This window comes from Gymnogyps californianus, chromosome 6, assembly GCF_018139145.2.
Source record: "Gymnogyps californianus isolate 813 chromosome 6, ASM1813914v2, whole genome shotgun sequence".
Lineage (NCBI taxonomy): Eukaryota > Metazoa > Chordata > Aves > Accipitriformes > Cathartidae > Gymnogyps > Gymnogyps californianus.
Window position 1 is genome coordinate 35,862,946 of NC_059476.1, and position 14,950 is coordinate 35,877,895.

At 37.5% G+C, this 14,950-nt stretch overlaps 1 long non-coding RNA gene across 8 annotated transcripts in view; it reads left to right on the forward strand.

The window, feature by feature from the left end:
• The window catches only part of LOC127018083 (uncharacterized), a 284,395-nt gene that overhangs the window by 258,239 nt on the left and 11,206 nt on the right, over positions 1 to 14,950 (forward strand). For 5 of the 8 annotated variants that reach the window (XR_007766701.1, XR_007766706.1, XR_007766707.1 and 2 more), the window contains 2 exons: positions 3,199 to 3,336; positions 3,730 to 5,100. This is a non-coding gene — a long non-coding RNA (uncharacterized LOC127018083). Of the gene's footprint in view, positions 1 to 3,198; positions 3,337 to 3,706; positions 5,101 to 14,950 lie in introns of those variants that run through there. The other 3 variants (XR_007766704.1, XR_007766705.1, XR_007766703.1) reach the window with 2 other exon arrangements.

Below are 14,950 nucleotides of genomic sequence, written 5' to 3' on the forward strand. Positions count from 1 at the left end.
CCAAAGTTTCCTCGTGTGTTATCTGCCTGAGGCTGACATGGTATTATTCTTAGGCAGAGGCCTACATGCTAAGGCTTGTAGGACTACTCTCTGGGGTTTCTTGACTTAGTGCCTGAAAATTGATTTACCCTGTGGTATTAGCTGCCTCTCATAGCATGTCAGCTTTGTCTTAAAAACCAGAAAAGATCAGACCCAGGAGCAATAGCAGTAGTAAAAGCACTGCCTGTTACTGTTATCAAGGGGCAACAGACAGAGGGTCAAGACAGGGTCCTGTAACTTTCTTACTGTAAGGAACTATTAAAAGCACCTACTTATAAAGCTTTAATTAACTTTGCAAACTGAACAAACTAATCCCAAGCTTCAATGATTCCATGTAGATCCCTCTTAAAGTCTCTTGGAGCTGTTGAAGATCTTGTTAAATATCAAGTATTTGCTGAAACAGCAAACAAAAATGCCTGTGAGGTTTGGGCAGTCACCCAGGAGCAGGACCCATGCAGTTCCAGTTGGGCTTTTTGTCAGTACTTGTTCATGTATTCACAGTGAATAGAAGTCAACCCTTCTCTGACAGACTGGAGCTAGCAAATCCCTGGCCCATGGCAGCATTCATCTGTCTAAGACCTAATTTAGGTTCCAACTGGACGATTATCCATATGCAGTTCTCACTATTTTACAAAGCTGATCGAGCAGCCTAAGTACTTCCTTAACTTGTCTGTGAGCACACTGTTACCATCATGTTAACATGTATCAGGCAAGCAGGTTTAATTTTTTATGTTTATGCATTTTGACTGTTCAAAAAAATACCAATTTTAACTGTTCCCTTTAGTCATTGTTTAGTTATCGTCATTCCTCTTCCTCCTGAAAGAGCAATTAAGCTAAGCCTAACTGCTTTGGATTTGATGTGTCTAAGAGCAGACACATGGCTGGCTATTACAGCTCACTTGACACAGAGTAACTTTGTATGCTGGCCATTTTTTGTAGTTTCCCCTGCCAATAGGACTGTTCTAGGTCTTATTGCTCACTGGGCAATGAACAGCTCAGAGGAAGAAAAAAAATCCGCATTTGTGTTAAGCAGTGGCTGACTGCTTCCTCAAACACCAGATCACACACGTTTTATAAGTGTAAGTGCAATCACTGAAATGTGTAATCCATTTTTAATCTCTTACTCTTCTTCTGCAATGAATTGTCCTGGTTAATTTTATGTTGTGTTAAAATATCCTGTTAATCAGTTTTTAATGTATTTAAACGTAGCCTTTCGATTTCATTAACTGTATCTTCTTCTTTGTATTATGAGAGAGCACTTGATCTACCCTGCCTGTACACTTCATTGTTTTGGGTGGTTCTGGCATATCCTGAATTATTTAATCACTAATGTGAACTGCGTGAGTCTTTTTAATTTTTGTTCACATGGGATTCTCCATTTCCCTAACAATGCTCATTGTATTCCTCCTAGACTCCTGCTGTTGCTGCTCTTACAGTTTTGGAAGAATAATTTTGGTTTTATAACATCGTTATAATTATCTCTGTATTCTGTTCTAGTCTTTAGCATTTGTCTGCATTCTGAATAGCTTTGCACATGCATCATTGTTTTTGTAAGATTCTGTTACATTAATACAGCGCTGCAAGTAAACTATTTTGCTTCAGTTTTGCAGGACAGTGGGTGTAGATCTGAATGCTGTCACAACACTGGTGATTGACTTCTATATTTAGTCTGTAGTTTAGTCTCTAGTTTCCGTAGTCACTTCATACATTATTTCATTGACTGGAATGGAAGCTGAACTGAGCCTTTTAATGGAATTATTAGTAAGGATAAAGTAGTTCATACAAGCAGCCTTGTTGAATTCATATTGTCTTGATTTATGATCAGTAATCTAGGTTCAGTCATTTAGGTAGATGTTTAAAAATATTTGGAGGTATTGACAAAGTTCTGCAAAACAGTTCTCTACGCTGATAGAGACTTCTGAAAATAATGAAATGGTAATTGGTTTTAAATTATGGTGGTTTTTTAAAACTATTGAGTAAATAATAATAAGAGGATCAGTAGAAATTGCAGCAAGTACTCTGTATTTCTTTCTTTGTCTGTGGAGTGTGTGGTGGTTCAGGCCAAAATATATTGTTTAAAGATTCATGGATTTTAAAAACCACTGACCATATGACATTATATGATAAATTCAGTCTAAATTATCTAAATTCTGAGTATATTAGAATTATGACAGTCCTATGTCAATCTAATAAAAGACATGAAACAAGCACAGTGAAAATTGTTTAAAAAAAAAAGTTAAAATATGAAAACCTCTCCCATTGTACTGAGGAGAATTGGGGAAGGCAGTATTTTGTTATAATATGTAAATAAATATGCAATATGTTAAATATGTAAATAATAGTAATTATTTTGCTGTTGGATACTGCTTTTTTTTGATTGTTGGCTAAATTAACAAATTTTTGTTACAGGTGAGTTAATGAACATGTAGAATTGGTTCTTCTCTGCTTAAAGGCTGAGTGACATGGTCATGCACAAAAGAGATGGTGCCATGGAGGTTGAGGAGGGTGTATAATACTGGTGTAGCTTTTGCTTGAACTCTTGACAGCTGAGAGAAACTCATTGCACTTCAGCCTGGTTGCCTAGTATTTTGTACAGAACTGTGGTATTTCACAGCATCACTTGTGAGCCCCAACTGATTGTTTTGCAGTCCTTCGGAGGAGGACGTCCTCACGGAGGAAGAACAGCTGCAAAGCATCTCTGTGTCACAGCTCGAACTACGCCATTGCAGTTGTGTTTGCATGTCTGCAGCCAGACACTATGCTGTGAATTTTCGTCTTTCTTTCACAGTATTTATGGCAGCTAACAGTACTGTTGGGAAATGGGATGTCCTCTGTATAAACGCCTAGAACATACGGATGGGGATAACAGATTTAGGTCCCAGACTTCTTTACTGGATGCCCTCTCAACTTTGGGATCCTGGTTTCATTTGACCCCAGTGGTTTTGTCTGCAGTTGGAAACACTATTATAAGTCATAGTCCAGTGACAGTGGAGAAAATGGGCTTTACTTGCAGCTTACTGTTTCCAAAACTCTTTGACTGTTTTCCCCTTCTTGTTACCTGTTTCTGTCTTTCCCTGACAGCACGTACGCACTGTTTTTCAGACAATTTTTCTTCATTTTTTTCAGTTATTAGTACTAACTCTTGTTTTTCTCTTACAGTTTTTCTGCACCATGTTCTGTACCATTTCATCAGCTGAATCTCTTGGACAGCGAAAGAATATGTTCCTGTGCCCCCTATAATGTGGCCCTGGGCAGCAGAAAGGTTCATACATCCCATATGGAGCTTTATGACTGCAGGTGAGAAAGAAGTAATTGAAGCAGATGAATTTTAAAAGAGAACTGTTTATATGCAAATATGTTAGCGGAAGTCTGTGTTTCAAATGTCTGTGGGCGAAATTATGGAAAAAGCATTTCTCAGTTAAAAATTAATCATAAAGAATTTTAAAATACATTATGAAATAAGAACTGGTAAAATAAATCTCACACTACTGTAAAGCAGTTTGAAATATAACACTATATATTTTTTCCTTACTATTATTGTTTCTAATTTTAATTATTTATTGATTTATATTATGAAATTTTTTTTGTCTTAAGGTCAGTTGTTTTTAGTATCTCCCTCTTTAGCTTTTGCACCAGCTCTTCTAAGGTGTTTTTTTTAAATATCTAGGGTATTGCCATGTTTAATTACAGGAGTTTCTACTGGATTGGCAATGGATGCAGTGTTTTGACTGCTCTGGGAGAGAGGTTACTTTTCCAATTCCCTCTTCTGGTCAGACGATTCAGACTGGACGTTATTGATAAGCTGAGATTAATATATTGCTGTAATGATGTATGTGGGCTCACTATTGAATAAAGCCAACTTGAGCTTATTTTACACAGTGGATATAATAATCATGAAAAATATCTATTTTTCAAAAAAGAAAGAATTTTAAATTAATACAACCCAGCCAATGTGCTTGTACAGTCTTCTTAAAGACTTGCCTCTAAAGCAAAAGGTACTTAGCTAATGAGTTCCAGTAATGACTCCTGACCTCCCTGGTTTGTTTCGGGGTTTTCTGTTTTGGTTTTGTTTTTATTTTTTTAACCATGGAGCTTCATGTCTTGAATGGTGCGCTGGTGTTTTCCACAGTGGTTTTGAAAATTAGGTTAAATCTTCAGCTGATTACATTGCAAAGGTTTTTTTAGATTTGTTTTTATCACTGCTGGAGAATTACCACAAAAAATTGTAGACAACTTGACATCTTTGTTTTTTCTTTATATACTGTAACACTTGGAAATAGTATTGCACATGGGAAGGGATTAGAATAATAACAAGAACATAGTGTAAAAAAATTGGATGGACAACTTTTACCTTAAAATTTTGGTGAATCAGCATGTAGTGTACAAATTATGTTATTTCCAAAGTAGTTCTTGTTCTGAGCAGTCTGTGTTACCCTTCTCCAGAGGTCTTGTCATTGGTTTCAAAAGATGGGAATCTTATATCTGCTCCAGTATCTCTCTCTCTCTCTCTCTCTGTATGTGTATGTATATACCTGTATGTGTTTACCTGCTTTAGTTAAACCTGTACCATTTTGTTCTCACTATACTTAAATCTGCTTCACAGCTTTGCCCAAAGTCATGTATGTGTAGACTAGCTGTAGAGTCGTTTCCTCCATGTGTGTCAGTCAGAAGATTCCCCCGTACTGAGGAGCTCCCAGCTGATTTGTGGTTAGCAGATATTTGCAAAATGCACTTATTTCTTCAACTGTTGTCTGTAAGCCTTTCTTTGTGGGGACATCATGAAACCATATGAATTTTGGGGCAAAGACTGCACAAGGGAAGTTGTTGACTAGCTTTCAAGAAAACACGGTGATACAATTAAATGATAAAAGACTGCAATTTAAGAAAAGAAGCATAAAATTTATGTATCGTATTTGTAGATATCACAGCAGATTGGTTTTGGTCCGTTCTGCATTCTGATTCAGTTCAAATAGAACCCAGAAGACTGGTAGACTGGAAATGCTTATAAGAAAGCTGGAAATGGATAGAAATAGAGAGTAATGACTTTAAAGGATGACGCTAATAAATTCTTATTGCAAATGTAGAACATCTTTGAATACTCTTTTCAATTATAGAGCAGAAAGCATTCAAACTTATCTGTTTACTTTTTAGTAAAAGTCTAATTGGAACAATGAGTTCACTTGTTCAGTATTTACTGCTGACATTCTAATTTTCCAGTAACTAAGGCCTCAAAATACAACTCACTGAAATCGATGAAAATACATCCATTAACTTTGAGGTTACAGATCAGTCTCTGAAACAGTTTTAACATGATTTGTTACATATGCTCTATCAGTTATTCAGGAGTTACAAACTTCGGCAAGATTTTGTGGTGTGACATCTGCCTCTACTGTTCTAGATTCACCCTGTCAGTACAGTAGTGGATGGTGACAGCTGTCACAATATTTCTAGATCCTTTTTAGAAAATGATTGATGTAATTTCTTAGAGGAGATAATATACCCCTTTAAGCAGCCATCAACGTTTCAAAACTTATTAAAGCCTTTTCTCTACACTTATCAGCAAAGCACAAAATATAAGGGTAAGTTTATCAGTTAAATCTAAGAAAGAATGAGGTATGCACAATCCCAATAGGTAAAGCACAGTTCTATGTAGGCTTCAAAGGTCACTCTCCAAATCTGTTCTCATTGTTAAATCAGCTTTTGCTGTTCTAAAGCCCAGATCAGCCCGAGTAGTAGTATCTGGTAAACTGAATACAATGGCTTCAGTTGACTTTTCTTGTATACAGTTTGGGTAGTGGGATCATCGGTCAGCTGCTGCCTGGTGCTGGTTCCCGGCAAACCAGGAGAGCAGTTGAGACTGCAGACTGACTTCCATGTAAGTGCATGCCCCTTCTGTGGCACTTAGGGGAATAAATTGTGTGTAACAAAATTACTTCAAAAATTGCTCCTGAAGTTACATCATTCCCTAAGTCACTGATGGAATCTTAAGATCCAGAGTTGATATGTCACCGCTGAACTCTTGATAGGAAGGTTTTTAGAAGTGTGACAAGAACTTTACATTTTATCCTGATGGTCATGGTGGCTGCAATGCCTCGTTCTATGCATTTCAGTTTGATTTAACCCTGTAGCCTGACCAGAATTCAGTAGCTTATTTGCTGTGAGGCATCTCATGTTTAAAGCATGTGGTAACACGGTAAAGCCAACCTCAGAAAAGGGTTTTGTAGAGGAGCTGGACATTCTAAAAATGCCAAAATTCAGTTTCCTGGCAGTTTAGGGTAAAAACTTTGAAATTCTTCTGTGAAAGAGAGTGAGGCTTCAGCACAGTCTTTGCTGCACCAAATGAAACTAAAGATATGAAAAAGAGAATGAGAGTGCTGGGAAGAAATCCCAGCAAGGTGGATTGTAGCTGGAAGATGCTTCTTTCCAGAGAAGTAGGTTGTTAACCTTCTTAAAGTGTGGAGCCACAATCCTGAGGGACTCCTAAGAAGGGGCAGTCCTAGAGCTGATAACATATGTGCTTTTCCCAGGGGGTAGGCTGATAAGAAGATAACTTATAAACTCTTCCCTAAAGGCATGGGGGGGTGGCGGCTTGTGAGCTGTTAGAATTCTCTAGAGGCCAAGAAATTCAGTTTTCTGTTTGGAACATTAGCTACCAGGTCATAGGGGGAATCTTTTAACAATTTGGTAAAGAGAAATCTCAAAGAAGCAGCATTTTCTCGATTTTGACTTTGCTCTGAAAATGGCTTCTTTTTATTTTATTTATTCCTTGCCCTTACACTTAGAACTCTTCCATAGTTTCATTAAGAAGAATCCGTTTTCCCTTGAGAAATAACACCCACAGAGGGATACTCTTTTTTTCCGCCCTGAGCAAATCTCTGTTTATGACTAATGTCTCAATTGCTATAAAAATTTTTAAAGATCACCATCTCCAGTCATTTAACATACTTTCTCATGGAACATGTCATTTTAAAAAATCAACATCCTGAAAAACAAAACTCTTATGTGCTGTTTCATTGACAGCAAATGTGAAAATGTAGTTAGATATTCTGAATTAGGTTTTTGGTTACAAAATTCCAGAGAGAAGAGAAAAATGCTCAATTTGAAAATTGATATACCTGATTTTGCAGCTTATTATATATCCTTAGTTCACCTACTACAAAAATTCTTTTTATTGATGTCATTATTCAAAGAAAGATGGCAGTTTAGAACAAAATTTGGCATAAATGTATCTCTTTGCTACAAAGCTGCTCCACTGACACTTGTATTGCAATGCAATTTCTCCTGTTGGTGGTAGAGAGGATACCAGTAGACACAGTATAAGGAAACTTGTGCATCATCAATGAAAGTGTCTGAAAGGTAGTGGTCAACACAGGGAGAGTTAATTGATTCATGAACAGCTACACAGAGCACATAACACTTTCTTTAATCTATTTGTATCCAAGTTAGTTGCTTTTCCCTCCCTCATATATCTCTGAGTTTCCTGCAATTTATCTTTGTTGTTACAATTTAGATAGTATATCTCTTGCTACTATGTCTTCTTTAATGAGCATTCTTTCTTTGTCAGCTTCCTTTCATTGATACCATCTAGAGCCTTGCTCTATACCATATGTGTACGTTATACCTGAGCCAATTTCTCTATTTCCAATCTTCTCTACATTTCACAGAAAAGTGAAAATGAATGAGTTTTTCACTCTTTAAATAAACATCCTGAGTTCTTGTTAAGCAGTATCTGCCTCTTACTGAAGCTGCGTTGCTTGCAAATCCACCTAGCATGTATGTGCAGCATAGATTTGCAGCTTTGGTACAGGGATAACTGCAAACCCCTGTTTGGAGGCAATAGCTTTCATTCAAAAGGGGATGACCAGCAGTGCTCATGGCTCTTGAAATTTGACAGAATATTCTGATTACTCTTATGCAACCTCTGCTCCTGCTGTGGGAGTTTGTTTTGTAGGTTTTTGTTTACCGTCTATTTACAGGCACAGATTTGGCTTTGGATGTCTTACAAATACTTAACTTTTAGCAAAACCAGAGCTCTTCTGCTTAGACATCTGACTCCAGCATAAACAGACAGTGGTGCAAGATGAGGTCTAAATCCTTCAGAGATTTATTGGTGGTGTCATGAACCCCAAAAATAAAAATAATGAATTAAGCCCTATAAATTGAGGACCTTTCTGAAAATCTAAAAATAAAGAATGTTGGGTTCTTTATACATCTTTTTTTCTGGTCCTGTAACACAAGGTTACAAATTCATTTCTTAACAAGATTTGATAGGTAGTTTTAGCAAGATCATCTTGGATGGAAAGTGTGCATGAAATCCAACCAGGCCAGCCAGGTGACCAGGAGAAGAGCAAGAAATACAAGATTTTCCACAGGAATGTTGGCTAGGTATATAATATACCTAGGAAATTGATATCTTGACAAAATATGTGCTTAGTCTTGAGCCATTTTGGTAACTGCCTTACAGTGTGATTTCGGATAGTGTTTTCCAAGCATCTTATTTCTTCCCTCTTTCTGTTTCTTTATTTTGAAAAACTATGTTCTCACTCTTATCAGACTACAGTTTCCAACAACTAGATCTCTAAGCAGCAGCAATATGTATCATTAAGCTTGTAGCGTTGAACACTGAGATTTTACTGTTGTTACCTTAATACATGCATACAGGTATGATCGTTTGAAAGGCCAAGGCCAACGAGCATATGTACATACTTGTGGATGCTAAAATTTTACGTAGACTAAAACCAGTACATGGATAAGTTAATGGAAGAAAAATTCAGAGCGCAGTTAAAAAAAAAAACAAACTATTACCTTATCTCTGAAAGTCTGTAACTGAAATCCACCGGAGAAGTCAGAGGCGCAGACCAGTCACTGGTTTGCCAGTGCCAAAGCATCCATACCATTCATAGCCCACATCCCCAGTGTACTGTCCCAGCATGCCCTCTAGGCTTGCTTCTGTAAGAAAGACAGACTGTATGCAAGTGCTGCCAGTCTCCTGCACCCTGCCTGTACTGACCATTTCTGCCTTAGTTTACTGAGCGCTCAGTTACCAGTTCTGTGTTTTAAGCCAGTAACAGGCAGTCAGTCTGCCTACATTGTTTTTGGTTTTCACATTGAACTAGGTATTTGCTGTGAAGATATTTGGAGGAGAGTGTTGTTTAGTAGTAGCCATTAAAAACATCTCAACTTCAAAAACATATTGTAATTGCTAACACGAAAATAAATACAAAATTGCTTGTAAATCAAAATTTTATGCAACACTATGATCAAAAACCCATCAGTGGATATTAGAAATAAAATGTAATGCAAATGGTAAACAACTATGTATCTAAAAATCAAGATGAAAATGCACAGTTAATATAAACTGCAGCGCATGAAGGAGAATGACTCTGAAGATGATTACAGTAGCTCTGTTTCATATTTTGAAATAATAACCTCTTGGGTAGTACATTACTGCTGTTCATAAAAAAAAGATACATCATAAAATTGTTAGCAACCCCCTACTCACTTGGAAATCAAAAAAAACCATTCAAAATACATTTCAGAATTAGTATGGTATATCTCTGGTCAAATTCTATCAGCAAAGTAGTGCATGAATTTCTAGGCAGTTTGTGTTCATCATCATCCTGCATAAGCAGGATACAAGTAGCAATCTTCGTGTCCCTGGCTTCCCTTGACTAGTGATGATGGATGCATTTTCTGGATGTGGGACGTAGTTCCACCAGCTGTCAGCATCCTTCTAGATTTCCTCCATGTGTTTTAAATTGTATGCTTAGTGTTTGAGATTGTGAAAAGATACAGGCTGCTTTCCATACGAAAAGAATAAGTTTGAGGAGGGCAAAGGCAACAGAGCTGTATGGATGTTTTTTAATGAATGGGATGTTATTATAAATATCACAAACAGATACCTCATGGAAGAAGGAAGGAAAGGGAAGGAATAGAAAACTGAAGTGATCAGGAAAAGTGCAAATCCCCAGCTCTTGAAATCTAAACAAAACTGGAAAAGAATGGTATACGGTCAGGATTTTTGAATGAGTAGAACTGTATTAAAATATATTGTTTCATTTAAAACAAATAAAATCATTTAAAGTAAAAAGAAATTAAAAAGGGGGGGGAAGGAACATTAAGACCATTTACCTACCAAAAATTTGGGAACTTTTGGAAGGAAAACTGGGCTGATGCTTTAAAATTATAGTGCCCATAATTCTAGTGTAATAACTCTTTTTGTAACAAAACTAGCTGATTTGTCTTGTTTCCTGGCAAGGAATTTAGAAGAAATGTTCTATTAATGTACTGGAATACAACAGCCATCAAAACAAAAGTAGTTTTACATTATGACCATAAATATACTATATTACTAATACACTGTATTATTAATATAGCAATATATTACTACAGAGGATATTGAAAAGGGACAAAAAGGCTGATTATTGAATACAGTCCAGTATTTCATACGATGTTGAAGTCATATATTTGCCACTAAGTTATGAACTTTTGATTTCAAATGATTCCCCTGTTTCTGGATGAGAATTGGGGCTTACTATAGGAAATATTTCATGAATCAGCATTTAGAAAGATACCTCTATCCTTGTTTATTACTTGTTTACACTTTTTCAGTGGCAAAAGAAATGAACTGGGAAGCCTGAGCTTAAAAACAACAACGAAAAAGTGTAAGGATTGACTGATGGGATAGGAGAAGAAAGCTAAGCTGTTAGTTTGATCATTGAGAGATAGCTAGGGCTGGGTTATGAACAAGATGGTTACACATGTTCTAAACACATTAAGAAAGTGAGTGAGACTTTTCCTCAAACCTAATCACTTGCCTCTCCGCTTTTTTCCTCATCTACATACTTCCACAAATACTGTGTGTATTGGCCATTAACAAAAGTTTCCCTTAGGAAATCTTAACACTGTGTTGCTGCCTTCTCTTGCAAACAAGCTCAAAACAGTCACCTTTCCCCTGGTACTGCTGAACCAGGAACCCAGCTGTTAACCCCTGCATTGTAAGCAGAGAGTTTCCTGGAGGAGCCAAAACCTTTCAGCTTTCTGATTACTCCCTTCTGCAATTGCACACTTGAAAGCTCAGGTCTAAACCTGAATTAAAGTATTTGCTGACAAAAGTAATCAGCTGAAAGACTTGTTTGGTGCAGATCTCTTACGTTCAGGTTTCTTGCTATTAAGAAAAGGCAAGTAAAGTCCACAGGTGTGCTGAACTAAAAGGATAGTCAAACAGCTTCCAGGGATCCTGAGTGGATGCACAGTGAAGGAAATAGCAAGGACTTAAACTGAGACTGTGAAATTGCCAACTTTGGACGTTGCCGGCACCGAAACCACTGTCCTTGAGGCTGACTAGTTGCTCATGTAAAAGTCTGGCAGTGCTTCCCAAACAAACGTGAATGTGTAGATGTTTGCAGCTATAAAAGCCTGAGAAAAATTAAAGCTTTATATGTGGGCATGTTTGCATCCCTGTATGCCTCTGTCTGTAACGTATGTTTTATTCTGATAGCTCTCAAGTAAAAGAGCAATAAAAATTTTAAGCAGCTGCCCTTTCTGATAGCTGCTGCCTTGGGGCTCATTCCAATGCTCATTGAAAGTCAGTGAGAAAAGATCCCATTACCTTTCGTCGTACAGGATCAGGGCCTTATATGATATGGTCAATCCTGCTGTGCATTTTTTCAATGAATATTCACTTGAATTAGACCATGATTATGTTTTTGACTGCACTAACTCATTTCTGTACTAGCTCTTCGTAAATATTCTGGTGCAGCCATGTCAGTAACCAGAGATGTCCATGGAAACAGAAGTAGTTGAGTAAATGTCAGAACAGAGTCTTGAAAACAGGTTTTTAATTTGTAAGTATGACTGTTCATACAAAAAATCTGCTGCAGAGATACTGCCTAGCAAATCAAAAGTCAGTGGGTTCATCAAAAATGAAGTGGGTCATGCAATTCATAGGTTCAGTGATAACCAGAAAAATCTGAAGTTTAAACGCCAAATACTTCCAAATAACGAACTGCTCACATGCTGGCCACAGACAGGGAATGATCACCAATATTGTTTGGAACAAAATTAATTCAGTCAGGCTGTTTGCTTATTTGTACTGTTCTGTCCTTTACAACAAACAGAAAAAGTAATATCTAACTATCTAAAAGATAACATTTTTACTGTCTAACTGTTAACATGTATTTTTGGGGTACAGCCTTTGTCCATGGAGGTGGCAGGGTCATGCTTTGTCTTAGTAGAGCCTGCTACTTTTTACTGATTCTGATGTTACCCTTCTTAAAACAGCTAAATTTATTCAGATCAAAATGCCTCTACAAGAATTCTACATATGTCACACACATTAAGTTGTTTCAGGAGGGAATAGGAAAGAAAAGAAAATCCTCAGCAGAATTGCTGCAGAAAACAATTTTTGTTCTTCGCTTTGTTGTTTTATCTCCTCTACTTCATTGTGGCAGTAGAACTGAATGCAAATGAGAAAAACAGCCCAATCCCAGACACCAATTTTGTGGGATTTAATTTAAGAATTGAATCTCCAGCTTGAATTTTTTCAAGGCAATTTGCAAGTCAGATTATTTGAAAAATCCAGACAGTCTAAGTTTTTTTCTAGGCAGAGGGGCATTTCAGCTTTATCTCATGTATATTTTTTGCAGAAGCTGGTGATAAAAGGCCTCTTGCTTTGGCACTGTTTGTGCAGACGTGACATTACCTCTCTTTCTGTCTTCTCTGTGCCGCTGTCTCTCTAGGTTCTAGCAAAGTGCTTTAGAGGTCTAGGGACGTCTCCTCTGTTCTTTTGATAACATGAGTTTTCTCTTGTTTTCCTTCTCTTCCTTCTCTACCTTGGCAGAATCTGCCATACAAATATGTTAGTGCACAGATGAAGGGCATCTTTTGAAATCTGTGCCAATATTTGTACCTTTTGTAATTAACTTAAGAAAATAATGCTTTCTTTTAAGAGAACATTTTTTCACCTCGTATTGCTAACATTTTACCTTTTAATCAAGAACAACAAAACCTTTTACAGGGAATTATTCTATACCGTTACCAGTGTTTGATCATTTCTTCAAGGTGATTCTCTACATGAGTGTGCATATGCAGCTGTTTCATCTGAAGGGCCCATTAAAATCTTTGCTCATTTTTCAGCTCTGGGACTGGATGAATTTTTATTCAGGTCTGCTGAGCTGGGAAAGCTGGGAGGAAGGTGTTTGCATTTTAAGTAACTTTCACCAGTAAAGTTGATATAGCACTGAGCTCTGACAATATAGAAAAGAGATTATCTTCATTTTGTCTAAGTCATCTCCATCATGCAGGTTGATAGCCACTTTTCTTTGTAGCTGTTTCTGTGTACAGGAAACTAGTTCCTGGGGCGTGAAAAGCCAGGCTTTCTCATCTGCTGTTTGACAGTAGGCCTGTTCCCAATTCTTGTAGCCCTGCTTTTGATTCCCCATGCACTCATGTATTTCTCCGTTTTGATGTAAGACCATAACTTTTCCCTCCAGCAATAATATGGAAACTTCTGCTTGATCCACACCCGCTAGTTTTGTAATTTTGTTACAGCACCCTCCAGCCAATAACTCATGCAAACATATAATGTGCAAATTGGATTGGTTTTCATAGAATATAAAACACAATTCTACTCTCCATTAAGTGTGAGATTAGGATTATTACAAGGTTACATGCTAGGAAAAGGTGTGAAGTTTTTCAGCAGGGATGAACGAGCACTGAAATAATCGGCCTCAAATTAGGTGGGTCCCATGGAAGCCTATAAGAACAGACAAGACAAACCCCTCTTGGGAGCAGTTGTTTCCACCTTTCTGCACAGGGGTGGACTAAATGACCTCTGAAGGTCCCTGACAGCTCTAGGCTCTGTTTATTTGATGATGACTGCATTTTCATTCATCAACTTCTGGGTTTGTTTATAGGTAAAAGCAACACACACTGAGGTAACAGAAGCCTAGACTTCAGAGCTTCTGCTTTTGAACCAGAGCTAGGAGAGAGGGGATAAACTTCCTTCCCTTTTTACCCTCTCAGGATAACCTTTCTTTTCCCCATCCACACCTACTACCTGTACTAGCTATGCTCAGGACATGACACCCTCTTTCCCTGCTGCTTATGCATTTAATTCTTCATGGGCCACTGTCATGTGTGAGCTTGTCCAATTCTGCCCTAAGAGTAAACAGTTTACTGCTGCACCTGCCCTGCTCATTCCAGCCTCCTTTGCAGCCCTCAGCTGCTGAGGCTTTTAATCTACTTCAGAAGAGGGAGTGGTTTTTTTCTGGACTGATGCTTCACGTGGCTTGTGTGCTTCCCTCAGCTGGCTTATATATAAATCCCATCTGAAAGGTTACTTATTCCACCCAGAGTACCTGCAAGAAAACAGTCATCTTAGTATAAAGACATCATGAATAGGTTGGCAAGTATCCTAAAAATACAGATGCATTATTAAGACATTGTCTTGCTCAGTCACCAAATGTTGAAATGTGTCCTATGGTTTTTTTATTCTTTCTGAACATTTTTTAGGGTTAAGCTCTCTGTGATCATCACTTAGACTTTCTTTGCACCTCCCAGACACAGTGTATCAGTGTTAGAATGTTATTAGTATACTGGTGGTTCACACAAAGTCCAGAAATTCTCAGACTGAAAATAGTGTCTTAGCTACTGTAGTGATCCCTTTCTGAGCAAAATAAAACTTTAGTTTGCTTATCTAAATTAGGCTGCATGCTTATGATATAGGCCTAATTTATAGGAATCTGCACTTATGAAAAAGTCTTACAAAAATGGTCTGGAGAAAGGAAGTCCCCTAAATTGTATTCTCTTTCAGGTTCTTCATGACGTAGTACCCTCATGTTTTAAGGCAATTTAGTGATGGTGCCTTAAATTTTAGTGTTTAAACTAATCCATTGAGGAAAGCCAGAGC